Raw genomic sequence first — 25332 nt, forward strand, 5'->3', positions numbered from 1 at the left:
CTTTTCGAATGGGACGCCCGGATAACTCCATCTTCAACCTCAAGGTCACTATGCGGACACACTGCTTTAAACCAGAAAAGATGAGGGCTCCTTGGTTTGGGGTCAGGATTGGGATAGGGTAGGGAGAAATTCTGGCATCCACAGCTGTAGGAAGTGCTTGTTCTGTCTTAATTTTGTTTACTTAAATAGAGAAAAAGAAGTCTACATATCTCTTTGAAGCCCTGTGGGACTGTTTTTACTGGGAGCACACAGAGAAAGCCCGTGATTGTTCTTGGAATGCTTGTCTCACCATTTATTGTCCTTGGATTCAAGCCTGCTTTGCATTTGGGATAAAGATTCATTCATTCTCGTGCCAAGAAATAAGGAATTCTATTGCCTTCCTGCCCAAATTGTTTCAAGGCGATCTTTCTTTCTGAGACCAACAAGCCCAGATAGCATCTTGCTTGGCTCCATGATCTAGTCGCCAAAGGAGATGCCATGTCCTTTTCGGTCAGAGCTTTTCTGCCACAGTACCCGTTACACGGGGCAGACCTGCTCCCCTCAGCACCAGGAGGCTCGCTCTGTTCACAAGGATCCTTGACAACCTCCGCAGATTGCCAGCCCAGGCTTACGGTAATTCTGCACCGCAAGAATTGTTGCGTCACTTCAGCAGACAGAGTGATGATGAGCTCTCGGGGGGGCTGCTAACTCGATCCGCAGGGAGAAATGAGAGGAGCGTTATTGCGTGCTGTGACATGCCTCATCCTAGAATCTTCCATGATCATTCACAAGAATAAAGGCCAATTTAATTAAAATGAACACAGAAGTGTGAAAAATAAAGGGCAAAGAAACTCCAAGTAAGTTGGTTATCTCGTCAGAGGAAAACCACCCCCCGGGGGACTGCAGCCTCAACAAATTCCTGGTTCGTTTCTGACAACGTTCTGGTTCGTTTAAAGGGTTTAGTGCCAATCAGCACGACAGTGGTCCTCTTGTCACTTCCACATCTGCCCCCCCTAAACCTTCCTCACTCCCCTCAGACTTTTCCCCTAAGTCCCAACTGTTTCCTTCAAGAAGATCTCTTTCCCTGGATGTCACATGTAGGCAGCTGAAACTCAGTATAATCAAAATTGCACTTACCTTTTCTATAAAACCAGTTCTTCCCTCCCTACCCCCATCAAGGAAATGATAGCACCATCCATCTATTTACTCAAGTCAGAATCCTGTGTTGGGGGTGGGGACGGGGGAGGGTTATCCTAGCTTTCTCTCTTCCTCTCACTCCGATAGCCAATCAGTTGCCAGACTTGTACACTGGACCTTTTCAGCGTCTCTGGCATATCTGCTGGTCTTTTTCCCAGCTCTCAACTTCCCAAGAGCAAATGCTCTTGCCCGCAGTTTTTCGCTTTGCAGTGCATCTCTCCAAAGCAGCTGAAGTGAACTTCCTTCAATAACTCCCTATTGCTTTTAGGATGAGGTCTCTACTCCTTAGTGGGACCAATAAAGCCTGATAGCATATCTCCAAGCCTACTCCTCTGTTCTCCCTGTCTGCCTCTCACCTAAATCTCTTGAATTCCACTCACCACACATACATATACTGTCTTTTCACCTTGTCCAGAAAGAGGCTTTGTTTTCTTTTCTGATTTCCTGTACTTATTATTGGTCCATTTACTTCTACCCTCAACCACTTCAATGTCACATTATCTGCATATCTGCTTATCTCCTGCATAAGTCCTTTAATAACCCAGTACCAGGGTTATTCCACCTCTGAATACTAGGAGGCTTTTCCTGAATACTACCTATCTCCTACCTCTGGGTGTAACTGTTCTCCTCTGTGTCTCATGGTACTCTTACATTCTTCATCCATGGAATCTCTAGCCCTCGATCACCAACATTGTTCATTTTTGTTTCAGCTCTTTTTACCATGCCAGCATTGAATAAATGTTCCTCTGAATGAACGAACGAATGAATGAACTCTTAGCATTTCTAGTTGGATAAGGGTAACTTACAAATCTCAAGTACTGATAACTGAAGAGTTTTTCCCCTAGAAGATAAATCTGCTATGAGAAAGGAAATAAAAGCCGTTTGGCTTACCTGATATTTTTAATAATCAAGAATATGATTTTTCTCTTATTGAGCATTTATGGCGTGTTTCCTGAGGGTTACGTAGCAGAAACATACCCTGCTCTTAGTCAAAATTAAAATAGCTCTGTCAGGGTAAGTGCTTTTAATGTTCTTTAATATTTTGGTTAGAGAACACTTCAGCAATTTGAATTGAAAAGTGTTGCAGATGGATTTGTATTTGACTTGTATGTACTAGCAACACAACGAACTTGAATGGGGGTGTGGGCTGTTTTACTTTTCGGAAGCACAAGTCCACTCGTTGATAGCTGCAAGGGTCACATCCTCAGGTCTACCTTTGGAGAATATTTGCCTAAAGGGGACAGAGGAAAGATACATCATATCTACCACTATTTACTGAGCACTTAGTCTGTATTGGGTACATTCTACATACAATATTTACATATTTACCACATTCATTTAACATTTACAACAACTTCTGGGTGCAAGGGTTCATTTACAAAAGAGGAAACTGAGGATCTACACATGCCATCCAGTAGAAAGATTTCAGCCCAGCTGTGGATTTTTATCAGTGGGTTTTGGTGATGTTTTTGTACAGAGTAGGGTAAGGAGGCAGAGATGCTTGCCTGCAAATCCTTGCCAAAAACCGGCCTTTCAAAATTGCTAATTATCTTGGTTCTTGCTCTACCCAGAAACTTTCATCCTTTCTAACTATCTGCCATAAAAACTTGATTGCATCATTCTACTGTGATTCTTTTTTTTTTTTTTTTGAGAGAGAGAGAAAGAGGGTGCAGGTGAGGAAGGGCCAGAAACAGAGAGAAAGAAAGAAGGGGGGCTCATCCAAAGCAGGGCTCATGTTCACCCAATGTGGGACTCGAACTCATGAACTGTGAGATCATGACCTGAGCCGAAGTCAGATGCTTAACCCATTGAGCCACCCAGGTGCCCCCATTCTACTGTGATTCTCACATCACTAGTTTTGATGATCCCTGACTACTTACATGTCAATTTGTTTCTTTTGCTCAAATTTAACACCTCTGAAATTCAACTTGAGCCAGATGTTCTTTTCAAAATCAAATACTAACTCTCCGATCTTATAATCCATGTTAATAAGTAATTGGAGGAGGGTTAGAGAATCTCTATCTTTCCCATTCATATTGAAAATTCATAAGTTTGTTCTTGAAACTATGCCATACTGTGCCAGTATTGTTTATCCAAAGGATGGGTCTAGAATCAATTTCAAGGAATGAAGTGGGAAAGGGTCATGCCATGTTTGGTTGGAAGACATGCAATTTTAGGAAAGTATGAGGCCTTAAGTTGGGAAAAAGCCCAGATTAGTTAGAATACTGCTCTCCAATAGAAATATAATATTAGCTCCATAGTTAGATATGTAATTTAAAACTTTCTAGGAGACACATTCCACAAAAATAAAAAGAAACAGGTGAACTTAATTTTAAAAATATACTTGAGCCTAATTGATTTCAAATATTATTATTTCAACATATTATCAATATAACAAGTATGAGGTGTTTTATAATTATTTAGTACCAAGTCTTTGAAATCTGGTGTGTACTTTACATACTTGAGCAGCCCACATTTCAGGAGCTCTATAGATAGACGCTACCCTATTGGATAGCACAGCTCTAGAATCCCAGGGTAGGAAGAAAACCTGAAGTTATCAAATCCTACAACTCTTTGTGGGCTGAAACCCATAGAGAGAATCCAGACTAAGTGGAGCTTGGCCCCTGAGTGAGCACATCTAGCAACACAACTTTGCTGACCTCTAGCAAGCTTTTGGACTCCGATCCCCCAAGTTGAGAGAGAACAAACCTAATACCCCTTTCACAGGAGAACTTTTCAACTACCTTAAGAAGATCAATGTAATCCCTGAGTTTGTTCTTTTGGCTCAGCTTTCCTCATGTTTTCAGCTTCTCTCTGTGTGCAGTGGAGGATGTCCAGAGTCTGAGGGCATGGACATGATTCTCTCTTAAGTGTTTTCCACCTCAAATATTCTCTGTCCCCAAATATTTAGCTGCCAACTTAAAGACTCTGTTTATAGTAGAAGTGAAAAGCTTCAAAGGAAGACATAGGCCAAGTAGATTGATGAGCCATGTGTTCGTGGGCACATATTAAGGGACCTAGAATCGATTAAAAGGGAAAATTGTGATGTTTCTGTGCAAGTCCATGCTTCCCCTTGCTATGGTTCGTAACTCCCTGTGTGATATACTTTTCTCTTTTGGGCTACTAAAGTTCTTCACCTGGTCCACATATACAGAGCCCACCTCCCAAAATGTCTCAGAAAATAATGAATGAGTAGTCATTTATTAGTGTGATTTCAAGCTAGTGAGTTTCTCTCCCAAGGATAATTGCAGTTAAAACCTTATCTCTGGGGCACCTGAGTGGCTTAGTCGGTTAAGCGTCTGACTTCAGCTCAGGTCATGATCTTATGGTTTGTGGGTTCGAGCCCTGCGTCGGGCTCTGTGCTGACTGCCAGTTCAGAGCCTGGAGACTGCTTCAGATTCTGTATCTCTCTCTCTCCCTGACCCTCCCCTGCTCACGGTCTCTCTCTCTCTCTCTCAGAAACAAAACATTAAAAAAAATTTAAAACCTTATCTCTAATTATAGGTATTGAAGACACAAAATACCTTTCTCATCCATTAAATCATTGTTTTAAGCAAAAAAAATCATATTTAGTTCTTTGGTTTGTCTTGTAGATTGAACAAGTAGCATTACTTAAGCAGAACATACCTTCTTCCTTCACTTTTTCTAGGCCTTTCAACTATTTATTTAACAGCTGATAGATTATAAAAGGGTCACCATCTCCAGTTTATGGTATTAGGTTCAGCAGTAAGGACTTAACCAAGAACTTTGAATGGATTTGCCCAAATTCTTCACTGCTGTTAGAAAAACAATTCACATTATTATGATATACACAAAGATGGAGGGACCCTTAGAGTTGGAAACAGAAATCGTATCCTAAAGGAAATAGTTGGCAAATTTTTGCCAAATAGGTAAAGGATACCCTTTGTTTTTTGCAGAACTGATAAACTTAGGATGATTTAACTTATAAATTCAGGAAAGATGTATGAAAGCATTTATTAAAGTTGATTATAAAATTCTTTCAACAATACAGTCTCCTAAAGAACTTTAGGAGATAACTTAATTTACAAAATACAATTTACCTTTTCAGAAACAATTTTTTTTGAGTAAACTTAGACCTACCATTAGTACCTATTTGTATATGTTCTAACATCCCAAAATTAAAATTCAGAAGTCTCCAGCCAACCATGTCAACATCAAGAAGTCTTTGAAAAACAGTCTAAGAAAGCAGAAACCTAAATAAAGGGAGCTGGAGAACAGTTATGAATGAGAAGGGGTATGATAAAAATAGGATAAAAGGATTCACTCATTTATTCTCCAGCCCTTTTCCAAAAGGGGGGAAAAAAGAAAATGGTGGTAAATAACACTCTGGGATTGTGTTTTCAAAAGATGGCCACATCTCCCATTCCACATGCCTTTCTATAATGTGACCTTGTTATGCCCTCATCAATAGGTGGGGTCTAATTCTCCTCTGCTTGAATGCAGAGTGGTATTATGACTCATTTGGAACCCACAGAACTGGGTAGAATTCTGTTTGCATGACTTTTGTTTGTTTGCTTTCTTAAAAGCTTAGCGGGCACTCTATTTACCGTGCATTGCTGCATGATGTGCCCTTTTACTTCTTTTTTAAATTAAGCTTTTAATTTTGATGTAAAATTGTAGAATCACTTACGGTTGTAGGAAACAGTAGGGATATCCAACATACTTTTACCCCTAATAGTAACTGTAAACATCTTGCAAAACTACAGGTCACCATCACCGTCTAATATAGATACTGGCATTGATACAGTCAAGATACAGAATGCTTCTCTCATCACAAGGATCACTAATGTTGCCCTTTTATTGTCACATCTATTTCCTTCTCACCCACACCCCTTTCTTAAGCCCTTGAAGCCACTCATCTGTTCTCCATTTCTATCATTGTGACATTTTGAGGATATTATGTAAATACAACTATATGGTATATAATCTTTTAGGACTGGCCTTTTTTTATTCAGCATAATTCTCTGGAAATTCCCTCAGAGGATGTTGCAGGTATCAGGAGTTTGTTTCTTTTCACTGCTGTGAAGTATTTCATGGTAGGGTGCAACACAGTTTGTTAACCATTCCGCTGCTGAAGGATATCTGAGTTTCCAGTTTTTGGCCATTAGTTTTTTTTTTTTAAGTTTACTTATTTATTTTGAGAGAGAGAGAGAGAGAGAGAGAGAGCTCAAATAGGGGAGGGGCATAGAGAAAGGGAGACAAAGAATCCCAAGTAGGTTCCTTGCTATCAGCCCCAATGTGAGGCTGGATCCCATGAACTGTGACATCATGACCTGAGCCAAACTTAAGAGCCGGATGCTTAACCAACTGAGCCACCCAACTGAGTGAATATAAATATGAATTTATAGGAATACAAATACATTCATATTATTTATGAATAAAGCTGCTATGAACATTCACATACAGCTTTTCGTGTGACCATAGGTTTACACAAATGCCTGGGAATGCAATTGCTAGTATATAGAAATACAATTGATTTTACATGGGAAGTCTGCAGCTTTGCTAAATGTACATATTAGTTCAAACAGTTGTGTGTGTGTGTGTGCACATGTGCACGTGCATGTGTTCATTTTAGTTTCTCTGGGATTTTCTATGTAAGCAATCATATTATCTACAAATAGGGACAGTTTTAATTCTTAATTTCTGGTCTATATACCTTTTATTCCCTTGATTGCCCTTTTGCATTGGCTAGAATTTCAAGCATCATGCTGAGCAAGAGTGATGAGAGTGGATATACTTTTCTGTTTCCAATCTTAGAAAAGCACTCAGTTTTTTCCTATTAAGGCTATTGTTGGCTGTAGGCATTTTGTAGATGTTCTTTATCAAATTGAGGAAATCCCTCTTTATTACAGTTTTCTAAGAGGCTTTTTTAATATCACAAATAGATGCTGAACTTTAATATGTTTTTTGCATCAATTGATATGATCATTTGATATTTCCTCTTTCACTTGTTAATATGATTGATTTTTCAATATTGAAATAATCTCACATTCCTGGAATAGGCTTCACTTGGTCATTATATATAATTCTTTTTCTATTTTGCTGAATTCTATTTATTAATATTTTAAATTTTTGTCTATATTCATGAGGCATACTGGTCTATAGTTGTTTTTTTTTTTTTTTAATTCTGTGTTTGTCTATCTGTGTATTTGTCTGGGTTTCATCCGTGTAATACTATCTCTATTAAACAAATTGGAAGTGTGCACTCTTCTCCCATTTCCTGGAAGAGATTTTGTAGAATTTATATTAATTCTTCTTTAAATGTTTTGTAGAATTCTGCAGTGAAATAATCTAGATCTGGAGATTTTTCATGGGGGAGGGCAGTTTCTAAATTATAATTTCAATTTCCTTACTTCTGGGGTTATTCAAATTGTCTATCTCATACTGGGTGAGTTGTGGTGGTTTTTAAAAAATAGTCCATTTCATCTAAGTTGTCAATTTTATGGGTATAATGTTGTTTGTAGTGTTGTATTATTATTATTATTTTTTATTGCTTTGTTATTCTTTTAATATCTCCAATGATATCCCTTGTTTCATTCCTAGTATTGGTAATTTGAGGATTCTGTTATTTTTTAAACCAGTCTTGCTATAGATTGTTAGTTTTATTGATCTTATCAAAGAACCAGATCTTTGTGTCATTGACATTATTATTTTTCTGTTTTTAGTCCCATTGATTTATGCTCTTATCTTTATTATTTCCCTTACAATTGCTTTATTTTGCTCTTCTTTTCCTAGATTTTTGAGGCGGGAGCCTAGAATATTGATTTGTGATTTTCCCACTTTCCTATTTTTTAATGTTTGTTTATTTTTCAGAAAGAGAGAGAGTGTGTGAGCAGAGAAATGGCAGAGAGAGAGGGAGACACAGAATCTGAAGTGGGCTCCAGGTCCTAAGCTGTCAGCACAGAGCCCAATGTGGGGCTAGAACTCACAAACTGCAAGATTGTGACCTGAGCTGAAGTTAGATGCTTAACCAACTGAGCCACCCAGGCACCTCATTCCACTTTTCTAAAGTATTCATGTAGTGTTATAAAATTCCCTCTCTGCATTGCTTACACTTTGTCCTGCAAGCTTTAGTATGTTATTTCTTCAAATCTTCATTCAGTTTAATGTATTTTTTTTTTTATTCCCTTGATAACTCCCTTTTTCAACCAGGTATTATTTCAAGACCTATTAGGTTGCTAGAAGTTTGGAGATTTTCTTGTAATTTTTCTGTTATTGGTTTTTAGTTTGATGATGTTGTGGTTGGAGAACATTTTCTGTATGATTTCAATCCTGAATTTTTGAAGATTTGCCCTATTGTTCAGGATATGGGTTATCTTTGCATATGTTCTATGGGCAACTGAAAGATGTATATTCTACAGTTGTGGAGTGGAGTGCTCTAGAGGTTTTGATTAGATTCTGTTGTTGATAGTATTGAGTTCTTCTATATCCTTGTTGCTCTTCTGTCTAGTTGTTCTATTAGTTGCTAGGTGAAGCATGTTGAAATCTCCAACTATAATTGTGGATTTGTCCATTTCTCCTTTCAGTTCTTGCTTCACATAGTTTGAAGCTCTGTTCTTTGGTCCATATACATGTAAGATTGTTATGTCTTCGGGTGGATTGACCTTTTATCATCTCATAATGCCTTTCTCTGTCTCTGATAATTGCTTTTCTCCGAACTTTATTTGATCTTATGCTAATATAGACACTCCTCCTGCTGCTGCTCTTCCTCCTCCTCCTCCTCCTCCTCCTCCTTCTTTTCACCTAATGATTCTATAATGTCCGTTTACTTTTAACCTGCCCATCTGATTATATTTTGAAAAGAGTTTCTTGTGATAGCATATAATTGGGTCATGATTCTTACTACATCCTGTCAATCTCTGTCCTTTATTTGCTGTTTTGAGACCATTTGTTTCAGACCATTTAAGGTAACACATTGATACGTTAGGGTTCAAGCCTGCCATTTTATTTTTGGTTTTTGTTTATTCTCTCTGCCTAATCATTATTCTGTCTTGTTTTTCCTGCCTTCCTGTGGGTTACTTGAATATTTTTATAATTCTTTTTTTTAGTTATTTATGGTGCTTTTGAGTGTGTCTCTTTGTAGAGCTTTTTTAGTGATTGTATGAGGTGTATATATACATAATACACTCTACTGGTGTTAGTTGTAGTTAAGTGTGGAAATTCTACCTCCTTGTATATCTCTCTACCCTCTGCCATTTATAATTGTCTTAAATATTTCCTCCATATACCTTTAGAACCACACCAAATAACAGTATAATTTTGTTTCAACCTTAAAATATAGTTTGGAAAACTCAAAAGAAGAAAAGTCTATTGTATTTATGCATATTTTCGCTTGCCAGTTTCCTTCTTCTTTTTTAAAAGTTTATTTATTTATTTTGAGGGAGAAAGAAAGCATGAATGGGGGAAGGGCAGAGACAGAGAGAAGAGAGAGTAAATCCCAAATGGGTTCAGCACTGTCAAAGTGGAACGTGATGTGGGGCTTAAACTCATGGACAACAAGATCATGACCTGAGGTGAAGTTGGATGCTCAACTGACTGAGCCATCCAGGCACCCCTGAAAATTCCTTCTTTTATTGTTTTCTTTCTATTTAGAGAATTTCTTTTTTTTTTTTTTAAACATTGTGCTTTATTATCTTTTTCCAGAGAATTTCTTTTAGCCATTCTTTTAGGGTAGGATTGCTATTGCTAAATTTTCTTAGTTTTCTCTCATCTGAGAATACCTTGATTTGCTCTTCATTCTTGGTGGATAATTTTTTGGGTAAGGAATTCTTTTCTTTCAATGCTTGAAGAATGTCTCCTTCTGGTCTCATAGTTTCTGATGAAAAATTAACTGTCATTTAGTTGTTTCTCATTACAGGTAAAAATATCATTTTTCTCTAACTGCTTTGAAGATTTTTTCCATGTGTTTGTTTTCAGATACTTGAATTTAATGTTTCTTGGTGTGGATTTGTCTGGATTCATCTTATTTAAGATTTGGTTAACTTCTTTAGTTTTTCAAATTTGGAAATATTTCTGTCATTTTAAGTACTTTTTCAGCCCTGCCAGCTTTCTTCTCTCTTTTGAGGACTCTAATGACTCCAATGAATATTAAATCTTTTGTTATAGTCCCACAGGTCACTAAGAGTTTGTTCATTTTTTTCCAGTCTATTTTCTCTCTGTTGTTCAAGTTGGGTAATTTCTATTGTTATACTTTCAAATTCATCAGTTCTTTCTCTGGTGACTTTTATTTTACTGGTGAAGTTATACATTGAGTGTTGTCCCCCAGTCTTATTGAGAAATCATGTATATACATCACTGTATACATTTAAGGCATATAGCATGATTGTTTGATTTACATATATTGTGAAATAATTACCTCAGAAATTCAGCTAACATCTATTTTCTCATGTACTGTTATATGAGAAATAAAGAGAAAAAAGAGAAAAAGGAGAAAAATTTTTCTTGTGATGAGAATTAGGATGTATTCTCTTAACAACTTTCCTGCATATCATACAGCAGTGTTAGCTCTAGTTCTCATGAAGAACATTACATCCCTAGTACTTACTTATCTTATACATTGGGTTTTTATTTTGGTTATTTTACTTCTCCATTCTAAGATTTCCATTTGCTTCTTCTTTATATCTTCTATTTCTTTGCTAAGACTTTTCACTTTTACCTTTGTTTCAAGCATGCTTATAATTGCTCATTGAAACATTGTTATTATAGCTGCTTTAAAATATTTGTCAGATAATACTAACACCTCTGTCATCTCAGTGTTGGTATCTGTTGGTTGCTTCTTTTTATTCACTTCATGATCTTTCCAGTTCCTTATATGACAAATGATTTGCTACTGATACCTGGACATTTTGAGCATTATAATATGAGATAATACAATGGTTTGGCAAATGGAGACCTGGCTGAGTTTCAGCCTTTACTGTGCCAGGCGCTCTTGGGGGAAGATACAACCTATGGAGTTGTATGCAGTGCTTTGATAATGGCCTCCGAAGACTGCTGCCTTCCCATTGTGTGTGAGGTACAGCATTGGCCTTGGGCTCATGGCCACTCTCACCAGGGACCTTCTCCTGTAATGTTTAGGGCAGACCTGGAGGCAGATGGGCCTTGCCTGGTTACAGATTGGATCATAACTCTTGGCTCACAAGTCCCCCTCTTCCCCAGCCAGAAGAAGTCCTCAGTCCCTTCTTCTGTCTGTTTGTCATTTCTCCCTGAGATTAGTCACCAGGCCAGTATGAAAGAATGTAGGGAAGCTGGCTGTCTTTCCCAGAATCCTCCCCAATTATAAGAGGTCTAAAGGGCAGGGGCTCTTCGGTCCTTGCTGGTTCTTTCTTTTGAGACAGCAGCCAGAAGGAGGGGTAGCCGTTGAGGCAGGAAGGAAGAATAATGTTGTTGTTTAACACTGTTCACATGAAAGCCTGCAGGCCTTTGGCTGAAGATAGCACAGAAAGGACAGACAGAGCCAAACTTCAATCATTCCTCAGCAGTGTTTACATCAGCAAGCCCCGGGCACTGCCCTGCTGGCAGCCTGGGTTCTAGTAGCTGTTGGCTCGTGAGCCTGACTGGAGAGAGATTCCAGATTTTGGAGGGAGTGGAGGGAAGCAAGAACAACATGTCCTGTTCACTTGGAGGGTATGGAGGCCTCTAGAGAGGCCAGATGTACCAGTCACCTGGCTTCAGGGTGATGCAGTCTCCCACACCCAGGAGCATGAGTGCCAGGAGAATTTCAGATCCGGACGTAAAAGAGGTTTTACAATTGAGGCCTGGTTCACCTTTCCTACTACAGCTAGGGAAAATGGGATCCTTTCCATTTACAGGTAAACCAGCCAAACCTGGCCTTACTTTGGAGTACACAGCTAGAAAATAGATTGAGGAGGAAGGGACGTAAGGTAGAACTATAGTCTTTGGTCCCCTCTTGTCCCCTCTTGGGAACACTCTGACAATCTGGCCAGCCTGGACCAGCACGGGCAACTCTGTGCTTGCCTGTTTATCCCTTACCCACCCCAACCAACCTCCTCTTCAAGAGTTGCCAGAATCTAATAAACCTATTATCCGGGGCTTACGTGTGTGGTGTTGGTTATTTAAAGGAAATCATTTCCATGAAGAGCCAGAATCGTCAGGGAGAAAGTAGCCATGGAGAAGAGAACTTGATTCAGTCTTTTAATTCACTGCAGGGCTTGATGAGGTGGAGAAGAGGGAAATGGACATTCACTGGAGGAGGCCACTTTAAACATTTATTTTATTTTTTTGGAGCCACTTTTTGGAAAAGCATTTATACTACGCCACTTGTTAGCAAAGCTTTCTACATACATTGTCCTACTTAATCTGCTCAGCAACCCTCTGAGGTAGGCATGAGGTGCTATAGGTTTAAGATGAGTTCAGGGGATGATGCTTATTTAGCATCATTGGCCCATAAAGTGGCATTGGATTTAAACCTGGCAGTTGTCCCCATGAGCCTCTGTTCTTAACCCCTGCACTACCCACTTCTCATGGTGGAATAGGAGAGGCACCAGGGAGTTCTGGGAAGAAATGCAGAGTGGATTTGCTTGACAAAACGGTGCAATTTATATACATTTTCTGTGGTCAGACATGGGTTAGGGGCTCAGTACTTCTTTGGGCATCTGCTGATCTAACACTTAGGTATTATATTAATGTTAGAGAAAATGCAGCTGTAACAACATAAATGAGATCCCCCGAATTCGGTTTCATGTGGTATAAGGTCAGCTCGTTGTGAGGTTAATGAAATGATCTGGATAAGTCTGGTCATCACCAGCTCTATAACACCCAAATTCCCTAGTTTATAGGTGAGGTGATTACACTATTATTGTTTTTTGGTCCATGTCCTTTATTAATTTGTATGTCCCTTGAGGGTAAGATTACTAGTAAATAGCTCAGTTAAGTCCCTCCGTAATTAAAGAAACTCCAGTTACTTCAATCCTTTCAAGAGGTCCTCAAGTTGAGTTAGTGAAATCAAATTATTTTGTGGTGATCCTTTCACAATAGACACATAGGTCAAGTCAACACTTTGTACACTTTAAATGTGCACAATGGTATATGTCAATTACAGCTCAATAAAGTTGGGGAAAAGAAAAAAGGGAAAAAATGTCAGCCGTATGATTTTTGAGTAAAGTTACAAAACAGGTAGGCTCAAGGCTCCCATTGCCTCCTCAAACAGTCAAACTTGTTTTAAGAATCTAAAGCAGTAATTTAAATTTATGTTCTGGGACCCAAATAAAGTCTCTGAAGTGGCATTTCTTTAAACCAATAGGTCCAGAAAATGTTATGCATTGCACATATGGAGGAATTTCATCCTTTGAAATATCCCAAGACTGGTAAAGTTTGCTTTAAACCATATACTTAAAGTCTCATGATTTCTAAATTTGGACGGAGAGGCATTAAGGCATGATTTAAAGATAAATAAGGAAAAGCTCAGAAACCCAAGGGAGACAGACTTCATTTCCACAGTCAGCTTTTCCACCGATTCTGTGACCTTGAGTGAAGGGGCTTTCAAAGCCTTGGTTTTGTCATTATAAAATGGAAGAAAAAAATAGAACCCATCATAGGTGGTTGGTGTGAAATATAATTGAGAAAGTGCACTCCAAATATTTCCTGGCACTTGTGTGTTCCATAAATGTGAAATTAGTAGGTGAAATAAATGAGTAGAATTGCCTTGGTTATTTCCATTCAAGGGCTATTTGTGTCTCCTAGGAAGGAGTGGGTGGCTCAGGGGGATGGGCAGTTGAAGGAAGCATTGTGGTCTGTTTGTTGCGGGACAACCACAGGGAAAAGCTGCTTCAACAGGCTCCATGAGTCAGTGGCTGAATTGCATAGGTATTGTTATGCCTGAATGAAATTCACTGCTCCCTCTCTCCACACCATAGAGAAAGGTAGATCCTTACATTTCTCCTTGTTTCTTAGTTCAGGAACCTGTTCTATATCATCCACTTCTTTTCCAAAGATATTCTGAAATAGTCTACTCTCAGAAAAATCTTCTTTTCTTTCTCTTGGAATTTGTTTCTTATATCGAGTAGGCAAGCCAATTCTTTAAAGTGCCTTAATGTAGGGAAGGTCTGAAATTTATAATTCTCAGTGTATTCCCCATTCTCATGTGTTTGCTCTGAAAAGGCGTTGCCCTTGGAGACCTCTTGAAATGTTGGGTCATGTGAAACACAGCATTGATGCTTGTTGAGTGAGTCTGAAGGGTCTAGATATTGTTTTAGCTAGTTGTTGGGGACAGTTGGATTTAATATTTGGCTCTTCATGTATTATGTGTCCAACTACCTGATATCTACCAAGTGATAGGAGCTATCTGTGGGATCAGGGTGGCTAAGGTGATCTAGATGAAGTGTCAGAAATTTTCCATACCATTGACAAAGATGGCAGCTTTTGATTTACTGATGGTTTCTGTGCCACACCCAATATCTCATTGATTTTTTAAAATCTATTTCTGGCTGGTTAATAGATGAGTCTCAACAAAATAGTACAGTATTATAATTTTGAAGAACGTGATAGAAATCACGAGGAGGCGGATACGAGTAGCATGAAAAATCCAGAGGGTTGGGTTGGACAGTCTCTGGCTGATTAGTTTGTAACGAGGGTGAGGGTGTTTTTGAATGAGATTAACATTTGGATTGGCACACTAAATAAAGCAAATTACTCTCTATAATGTGAGTAGCCCTCATCCAATCAGGTGAAGGCCTGAGTAGAACAAAAATACCGACTTCCCTGGAATAGAGAGAACATTGTCACCTGATTGATAGAGCTGGGACATTAGTCTTTCCCAGCCTTCAGACTTGGATTCTTCTTGGAACTTGGACCTTGAACTTGCCAGCTTTCTAACTGGAACTCACACCATTGGCTCTCTTGGTTCTTAAGGCTTCGGTTTTGGAATGGAACCACACATCAGCTGTCTTGGGTCTTCAGCCTGCCGATGGGAAATCTTGGACTTCTCAGCCTCTATAATCATCTGAGCCAATCCCTTATAATAAATCTCTTACCAAGCAGATATATACATATATCCTATTGGCCCTATTTCTGCAGAGAACCCTAACTAATAATAAATGAGTAAAGAAAACATACTTTTGCTTAGCCATGTTATTATGTTCAGGCATTTGATGAGCCATTTAAATTTGCTTTCCCACTTTAAGTAACTGCACCCCAGATCCTCTATATGTATTTAGGTGGATTTTTATTTAAGTTTTTGTTAAAAGGTTTTGTATATGAAAAATTATAAGTTAGGTCTCCAGCTTGCAAAGTGTACATGTGAGAATGTGTTTGATCAAGTTTATGAATAAAGGCTTACAGAATATGTGAAAGACACATTAAATTTGAGAATACTTTACATAAAAGTATGCTTTTGAGGTCTAAGAATTAGAGTTAAGTCAAGTTAAAAGAAGTCTTTTAGGAGAGATTGTCAGTAATCAGTGTCGATGCTTACCCGGGTACTGAACACATATTTCAAAAGAAAGGTTTTGGATTCACTCTTCAACATTTGCAGTACCCTCCCCCACCACGTCAAGGTGAGGAAAAGGTGGAAAGGAGAGGGGAAAAAAGGAGGGCAACAAACATAGATTGATAATTGAGCATGCTCTGAGCCTGTTGAAATTTCATCTGCGTGCAGGAAAATAGAAGCTGTCTGCAAATACACATCATACCCCAAGGCCATCAAGAAGGAACAGCAATAACCAGAAATTGCCAGAGCAGCAAAAGTGAGTGTATATTTTTTGTCTCCCTGTCTTCTCTCCTTTCCCTTGCCACCCTTTCTTTATGAAAGAAATCTATCTCTTTTTAAAGATGTGTCTTTGTAGAGAGCAGACTGAGGGTTGATGGAGGGCGGTGGGTGGGGGATGGGCTAGACGGGTGATGGCCACTAAGGAGGGCACTAGTTGGGATGAGCCCTGGGTGTCGTATGCAAGTGATGAATCACTGAATGCTACTCTTGAAACCAGTGTTTGTCTGTATGTATGTTAACTAACTGGAATTTAAATAAAAATTTGAAAAGACAAACAAAATTATACCTTTTACCCATTTATTCCAGAAGCTCCTCTTTGCAATTTCATGATAAACTTGCAATGGAACATCATCCTGAGTGGAAATATTTCTCAACATCAGGTTAATTTTATTTTACATTTTATTTTATTTATTTTTTAATTTTTTAAAAACATTTATTTATTTTTGAGAGAGACAGAGACAGAGTGCGAGCCAGGGAGGGGCAGAGAGAGGGGGAGACACAGAACTCAAAGCAGGCTCCAGACTCTGAGCTGTCAGCACAGAGCCTGATGCAGGGCTTGAACCCATGAACCACGAGATCATGACCTGAGCTAAAGTCGGACACTTAACTGACTGAGCTACCCATGTGCCCCTTATATTTTAATGACACATGTGAGCATTCACACATGCCTCACAGGCTTTGGATGTAACTGAAAATTCTCTTTTATGTTCTTTAGTACATTTAGAAAGATTTCTTCATATTGATCTTGTATATTTGTTAGAATCATTCCTTATTATTTTATTTTATTTGAACAAGTAGAAAAACAAACCATATACTTAATTATGGGAATTCAACATTTGAAAGACATTAATTATCCCCAAGTTTATCTATACATTTAACAAAATCTCAATAAATATGTAAATAGATTTGGCGGGGGTGGTTTTTGTTTGAGGGAGGAACTCACACTCTGATTTTAACTCTACATGGAAAATTATTCTAAAGTTTATATAAAACATTATTATTATTATTTCTTAATGGGGCGCTTGGGTGGCTCCATTGGTTAAGCATCGGACTTTGACTCAGGTCATGATCTCGCAGTCTGTGGGTTCAGGCCCTGCATGGGGCTCAGTGCTGACAGCTCAGAACCTGGAGCCTGCTTCAGATCTGTGCCTCCCTCTTTCTCTGCTCCTCCCCCACTCACACTCTGTCTCTCTCTCTTTCTGTTTCTCAAAAATAAATAAAAATTTAAAAATAATAAAACTATTTCTTAAATGTTTATTTATGTATTTATTTTTGTGAGAGAGCACAAGCATGTGAGTGGGAAAGGGGCAGAAAGAAAGGGAGACAGAGAATCCCAAGTAGGCTCCATGCCGTCAATGCAGAGCCCCACAAAGGACTTGAACTCACAAACTGTGAGATCATGACCTGAGCTAAAATCAAGAGTCGGATGCTTAACTGACTGACCCAACCAGGTGCCCCTCTATAAGAAATTATTAAAGATTAGAAAGAAAAACATTTGACAAGGAAGAATGATAAGAGAGAACTATTATATTGGATATGAAAATGTATCACAAAGCTACAGCAAATAGTGTTGAGCTTATTCCTGTGTAAACACAGATGAGTGAAAAAAACAACACAGTCCATAAGACCCAAAGATGCATGGGAATTTAATATTTAATGAAGGTAGCATCTCAAAACAATGAAAGAAAGATGGGTTGTTCAGTCACTGGTGTTGGAAAAAGGCTAGATCACTGAAATGCCAGTTATTAGCATGACTTAGCTGCTATTGGCCTGCTTAAACTGCGTGTTGCAAGAAAACAATGATGAGTTCTCACACAGGTGTTAAGAGGGAAAAAATAAGAACAAAAGTTCCAGACAGAAGATGCAACATGTTCCTACCTCTCACTAAACTAGTAACTAATTTCTACCTCTAACAGGTAAACTATGAAACTGAGATGGACCTTCAGTGATTAGGACTAATTCTAGCTAAGACTCATGACAAGGAACAAGTCAGGGTATGGACACCAAATCTGTTGCTTAAACAGCTGGAATGATTAAGGTGCTTCTGAGTAAATCCCCTCCTTTGGAAAAAGTTGCTCAGGAAAGGAGACCAAAGGTGTGCCTCTCCCTCTGAAGCCCGATTCCCTCAAGGTATCTGTCTGGAAAAGAACTGGGTGCATAGCTACTGGCATTAAAAGTTCTGCATCCACCTAATCCTCCTATACATGCAAACATATGGTATCTGTCCTTTCTGCCTGACTTATTTCGCTCAGCATAACACCCTCAAGGTCCATCCATGTTGCTACACATGGCCAGATTTCATTCTTTCTCATTGCCATGTAGTATTCCATGGTATAGATAAACCACATCTTCTTGATCCATTCGTCCGTTGATGGACACTTAGGCTCTTTCCATGTTTTGGCTATTGTTGAGAGTGCTGCTATGAACATTGGGGTTCATGTGCCCCTATGCATCAGCACTCCTGTATCCCTTGGGTAAATTCCTAGTAGTGCTATTGCTGGGTCATAGGAGAGTTCTATTGTTAACGGAGGACCATGGGGGAGAAGAAGGGGGGAAATGGTGGGGGAGAGGGAGAGAGGCAAACCATGAGAGACTCTTGAATGCTGAGAACAAACTGAGGACTGATGGATGTGGGGGGAGGGGGGAGATGGACATGGAGGAGGGCACTTGTGGGGATGAGCACTGGGTGTTATATGGAAACCAACTTGACAATAAACTATTTGTAAAACAAAACAAAACAAAACAAAAACAAAAAAAGTTCTGAATCCAGTTCCATTGTGTGTGGGGGGTGGGGGGAAAGGACAGGGGGAGGGTTTTCTCCAGAAATCCCAGCAATTCTTGGATACCAGCTGGGTGTCCTACAATTTAATTCAATTCTGACCCCGTGTATCTGGAGGTAGCGTCGGGTTCCATAGGATAAGGGCGAGTCCCAGAGGACTGTCCCCCACACCCCACATTTCAGATGCAGTTGCAACTCCAGGGTGTTACCTATACCTCTAACCCACCGACTATAAATCAGAGGTTCCCACGACCTCCTCCTTGGGTTTGCTCAATTTGCTGGAGTGGCTCATAAAACTCAGAGAAACGTTTTACTTACAAGATTACCAATGTGTTACAAGAGGATCTTCCTCAGGAGCTACCAGATAAATCAGACGCATAGAGCGAGGCTGGGGAGAGGGCTGGAGCTTCTGTGCCATCTCCACAGGTGCCACTTTCCCCAAATTGCCACGTGTTTACCAACCTGGAGGCTCTCTGAAATCTGTCCTTTTGGACTGGTATGGAGGTTTCATTACACAGCCATGCTCGATGAAATCACTGGCCATTAGCGATTGATTCAACCTCCAGCACCCATCTCTTGCCCCAGGAGGGAGATCGGGGCAGTGGGGTTAAAAGTTCTAATCCTTTAACCACTCAGCTGGTTCTCTTGGCAGCCAGCTGGCCTCCCGCCCCCACCACCATCCTAGGTGCTAAACAAATCATCTCATTAACATAAGACAATTTTACTGCATTCATCATTTAGGCAATTCCAAGGATTAATTAGGAGTCCTGAGCCAGTCACAGGAAAAAGGCCAAATATATGTTTCTTCTGATTAATCGTATCACAGGCACCTAGCGTTAGGTGGAATAAAATAGGTAAAAAGCCAAGTATATTTTAAAGAGACTTGCACCGTCAGGAGAACCACTTTTACACTAAAAGGGATTCTAACTTCTTTGCCTAAAGCCACAAGCTCGGTTAGCATGTTATCTGCCCTCCGAGTTCGTACAAACGTTTCACTGCATTACATATATGCCTCTGTTCATTTCCAATAAATTTCCTTGCTTCCTATCGGCATACCGGGAGCAAATGCCTCATACTTTCAGATCTCTCTTATGAAAGCTTTTGCCCCACTTTTAGGACCGATTTCTGTTTTAGCTTAAGCTAGTTTACATTGTAGTAACAATTTCAGGATTTCAATTGCTTAAAATAAAACAAAAAGGTTTATGATTTGAGCATATAACACATTTTAAACAAATATAATCCACCACATCTATTAAAAGACTTTTATACCGCTTATAATTTTCACATACTAGAACTAATTCTGCACTGGATATATTTGTATGGGTATCATTTTGCACACGAGTGAGCATATTTGTAGGTTATTTTCTAGAAATACAGGCATGCTTTGGTGATACTGCCAGTCTGGTTCCTTACCACCGCAGTAAAGCAGAGAGCACTAAAGCAAGTCAAACAAAAATTTTGGTGTCCTAATGCATATGAAAGTTGTGTTCATACTATATGGGAGTCTACTGAGTGTCCAGTAACATTACGTCTAAAAAACAATGTACATGCCTTCATTAAAAACTAGTTTATTGCTAAAAACTGCTAACCATCATCTGAACTTTCAGCAAGCTGTAATCACCGATCACAAATTACCATAACCAATGCATTAAAAATGAAAAAGTTTGAAATGTTGTGAGAATTGCCAAAATATGACACAGAGACATGAAACGGGCAAACGCTGTTGGAAAAATGGCATTGATCGATTGGCTTGACTCAGGGTTGCCACCAGCCTTCTATTTGTAAAAAGCACATTATCTGTGGAGCGCAGCAAAATGAGGGGCAATAAAAGGAGGCGTGCTTGTAGAATTGCTAGGCCAAAGGACAGGCACATTTTAAAATTTGATACAGACCTACTAGTTTATACACCCACTAGCTGAGCAGGAGACAGCCTGTTTCTTCCTACCTACAAAACTGTTGTCAATTGTTTTGAATTTTTTCCCACCTGGGAGCTGAAAAATAGCTTTTCATCTTTTTAATATATTTCAGAACTATTTGTATTCTTTTTTGGTTTATTCCTGTTTGCCCATTTGTCTCCTTGGATGTGTCTTTTTCTTTTAATGTTTATTTATTTTGAGAGAGAGAGAAAGCAAGAGAGGAGGAGGGACAGAGAGAGGGTAGAGAGAGAATCCCAAGCAGGCTCCATGCTACCAGCACAGAGCCTCACATGGGACTCAAACTCATGAACCGTGCTAACATGACCTGAACCAAAATCAAGTCAGCTGCTTAACCTACTGAGCCACCCAGGTGCCCCTGGTGTCTCTTTCTTATTGATTTATAAGAACTACTTACATATTCAAGATACAGTCACTTATGATATGAATCAAAAATATTTTTCTAGATACTCATTTACATTTGGAGGCTGTTCATTGTATTTTTTGCCATGAAGAACTTTTTCTCCCTTTTTAATGTAGTCAAATATCAATTGTGTGTGTGTGTGTATGTGTGTGTGTGTGTGTGTGTGTGTGTGTGTGATGTCTGAGTTATGGTCTTTCTTTCTTTATCACAAATGAACATATTATTTAAAGGATAGAAAAAATAACTTTTTTGTTTCCTTCTAGCATTTGTAGTTTCATATTTTGTTTTAAAATTTGTCATATGGATGACATTAATTTTGATGTAAGGGGTGAGGGAGGGATACACCGAATCTCTACCTGATAATAGGAGTGAGTGCCTTTGTAGGTGATGATTTGTTGGCTGTAGAACAGGGCATAGCAGGAGACTGATTTTTCAATGAACACATTTTTGTAATTTTTACTTTTGTACCCCATTCAATGACATCCACCAAAACAACGAAATAAGTAAATTCTTTATTGTCATGAAAGAAGGAACAGGAAGGTTAAGCAGTCCCTGCCCAGCTAGGTTTAACATCTCCCTAAAGCAATGTGGAAACAATGCTGTCAGATCTTCCCATTTTTCAAAAGAAGCTTCAGTCTGGATTTTCATGTGAAATCCCCTGTTGTTTAAAATGTTAGCAACTAATTCAGAGGTTTAAAAACATTGCACAGGCCAAACAAAACACATCTGCAAGCCAGATGGGACCCGCAGGGTGCCAGTTTGGGAACTGTGGTGTAGACCTTTATTCTTCTCGCGCTTGGAGATTCATTTAAGTGACTTTTCTATGGGCTACTATAACAGTGCGACCAGCCCTTATCACCTTATCACCTTTAATGGATTGTTGCTGGTCTAGTCTTGCTCTTAAGCTACAAAAAGGCAGTATATATAAATTTTGAGGTCCCCATGGCCTAGCAGAGTCTTGTACCTAGTCACTATTTAATAAGTTAGTTGAATGAGTGAATGAATGAATGAATGAATGAATGAATGAATTCCACCACAAGCAGATCCTTGTCAAGCATCTGAACAAAGTAACTCAGGGTCTCAGGGGTTACCTTATCCAGATCACTCCTTCCTTCTCCTCCCTTCTGGCCAAGTGCCCCAGTTCATCCTCAGGACAACTAAACCTCTGTACCTTACAGTGATTTCATGAACAGGTGGCCTCTTCTACGGTGCAAATAGTGGCCACTAGATGTCTCCCTTTGCTCGAAGGACATCCTGAAGCCCTGGGGTCAACCAGAGGTTTGCTAAACAGAAACCAAACTTGTGCGAAAAATAGACTGTCTCCATCCCAGGCCGCATCTTCAGATGTTTGTCCTCAGGAGGAAGTTGAGTACAGCCGCAATGTCAAAGACAAAATGCCCAGGGACAGAATCGAATTTATTTTGTTCGGGGAGAGCTTCTCACCCACAAGAATTCTCCCTTGGGGAACTCAGTGACAGTCTGTTGGGTTTTAGCCTCGAACCCAGCAGACTCCTGACTGTTCTTCGGGCCACTTGTTTGTGTGACATTTGTCTGCTGCTATAGGCCGGTGGAGAAATAGCATTACTGTTAAGGGTCTGGTGATCTGGAACCTACATGGTAAAAGCAGGATTCTTGTAAACTGCCTCAGACTGAGCATTTCCCCAGAGGCTGCCCTGATGCACAGATGAAGTTGTCCACATCACGTTGAATGCAGGTGGATGAGCTCTGTTGCCTACGGTTGTACCATCCCTGTCACCCCAGAAGGGTCCCCTGAGCTTAGAGAGGTGGCTGCTTGATGTTGTATAATTCTCATTTTAAAGACAAGTGGAGGGGGAAAAACCAAAGTTCATTACTTTCATAGTGTTATCTCTGACATTCAAATACTGTAAGCTCTGAATGGATGAAAGACCGATGGTGGAATTCTGCCTGGCCTTTCTAAATTTGTCCAGGGCTTTGAATTGAGGGACACTTGAAGTTTATTTGGCGAATGAAATGGAAACGTGGATTCTATGGCTTTGGTGGCTCTTGATTTCACTAGGAAAGTTTCCAATGTAAGAATGCTGTGTCTCGGGTGCCTGGGTGGCTCAGTTGGTTAAGCCTCCAACTTCAGTTCAGCTCGTGATCTCGTAGTTTGTGAGTTTGAGCCCCGTGTGGGGCTCTGTGCTGACAGCTCAGAGCCTGGAGCCTGCTTCCGATTCTGTGTCTTCCTCTCCCTTCCAGGGCTTCCCTCCCTCTTTAAATTATACTTGAAATATTTCTTATTGTATTTAATCATTTCACAGATTGGAATAAAGTCATCTGAAATGGCTCAGGGCCTATCACACTCTTGAATCACCATATGATCCAAGGTGACCAGCTGCATTTACAGCCCCTGGATTAGAGCTTCTCTAAGACCAAGAGCAAAGCCCAGCACCTCTGATGGATAAACACTGCCCTCCAGGTTCCCCTCCAGCTCCTCTGCTGACTTCATTCAGGTAGTGCCCCACACCCAGTGATAAGGTGTGGATAAGGTTTAGAAAACTAGTTTCAATAATGTGATTTGGTTTGCCGTTGATTCCTGTGACTCTACTCTTTCATCAGGAAACTAAGCCATCAGGCTGCTCAGGAAGCCAGTGCAACCAAAAAATGACTTGACAGGTTGCAAAGCGCTTCCTCAGCCCCTGGTCTTCCTCCTGGTTCTCTCGGACGTCTATAGGATGCTGGGCCTGGTCCAGTCAAGGAAGCTCTGTGGCCAAGATTACCAGAGAGGAGCTGTAAAGTATACCAGAGGGACCAAAACACATTTGTTTAGCTGTCTTTGTGTGCTCAGGTGAACACCTTGTGCCTGCCTCACATGTGAGTGTGTGTGAGATTTTGTAGCAGAAAGAACGTTGCAGTTATACCAGAGGAGCAACCTCCTCAACGCTGCCTTCACAGAAAGTCAGCTCTTCTAGGGCTCCGAACAATATGTCACAATGCTGCTATGGTGCTCAAAAACCCGTGTTACTTTCTTTCGCTTTCTGTCTGCTGAAGGGACTGAGGAGCCCTGTAACCTAACCAGGAAGTATTGAGGAATTCAGCATCGCATGTGTTAGTAGATCATTAGGAGGAAACTAGAAGGGGTGAGTAAGTGGCTTACTAGTGAGTCATCCATCGATAATTCAAAAGCACACCCTATTTGCAAAACAACCTAAATATTGGGCATACAATGATCTCCTTCCATTAAGTGGGGAATTAACAAACAATTAAATATAGTCATTTGTTTGGATTCAGATTTTCTCCAAAACCAATGTACTCAAGAAATTATTGATGTCTGTTGGTTGCCTAATTTTCTACTACATACTAACGTGGTTTTGGTCTAATAAGAAACTATAGGGATCCCTTTGTTTCCAAGGGCCATATGCCAGCCCCTAGGAAGTTGCCGGGCTTTACAACACATTGAGCTGGAGGTCAGTAACAGAGCTTCTATCTGAGCTTCAAGCCCTCCCCCCGTAAAGCTCCACGGTGACTGGTCATTTTGTCTGTCTTACCTCTTCACCTTACCCCCTTCCAATTCCACAGCCACTTTCCTCCCTAAGTAATTAATAGATGATTGGTACCATTTTATAAACACACTCCCACTAAGATATCAGTGATTTTTGTGCTCCTACGTGCACTTGCATTTTAACACAGACAATAGGAAAAGGACAGCACTAAACCGAAAAGATAGCATCAATTCCTAGAACATTAGACATGAGATCAACTGAGTGAGGTCCTTCTGGAAGCCCTCGACCTTCTGTACTGAATGGAAATTTGGTCTCCATTTGCAATTGCAAAACCCTGCAGAATGGGCACAGCAGAGAGTGGTGTTAACTTGATTAGATTGTGAGATCAGCTCTATTCAGCCCAGGCTGGTGGTTGACAAAGGAGGGATGGTTGATGCCTTTTAACAGTTAGGGATTGTCAGGTCAGCTTTGTTCTCTTGACAGCTTCTTCACTGGACCAGACTTGGGCTTGATCATGAAGAATTACGCTGTAGACCAAGTGGCTCAACTGGTGGTGAAAACAAGAGGGATACATTGTGTTTAGGCCTTCTTGGAACCAAAGGTCTTCAACATGAAATGATGGGCTCCAGTTTATTAGAATTGTTCACTCTAAAAGAAATATTTCTACTAGAACCCCGTGCTCTGAAGACCATTTCCTCCTTCTGAAGAAGATGAATGCTTCCTCTTCTATAATAAGAACAATGTCCCTGCTTACCTTCCCCTTTTCTTTGAATGCTAGGAAGCTCTTCTCCTATAGTTAAGTTTCAAATTTATAAAATAGTGTAGTTACCTCA

The 25332-nt window shown here is 39.8% G+C and overlaps 1 long non-coding RNA gene across 2 annotated transcripts; it reads left to right on the forward strand.

Annotated features, from left to right (window-relative positions):
• Nucleotides 1-699: 699 nt before the first annotated feature.
• Nucleotides 700-25332, forward strand: LOC144232071 (uncharacterized). 2 transcript variants are annotated; one of them, XR_013335305.1, is made up of 4 exons: nucleotides 700-836; nucleotides 15809-15896; nucleotides 23318-23509; nucleotides 24983-25332. It is a non-coding gene; the product is annotated as an uncharacterized LOC144232071 (long non-coding RNA). The 2 variants fall into 2 exon arrangements; XR_013335306.1 differs by lacking the exon at nucleotides 24983-25332 and adding an exon at nucleotides 23616-23772.

Source organism: Crocuta crocuta, unplaced genomic scaffold (assembly GCF_008692635.1).
Source record: "Crocuta crocuta isolate KB4526 unplaced genomic scaffold, BGI_CrCroc_1.0 scaffold44, whole genome shotgun sequence".
Classification (NCBI taxonomy): domain Eukaryota; kingdom Metazoa; phylum Chordata; class Mammalia; order Carnivora; family Hyaenidae; genus Crocuta; species Crocuta crocuta.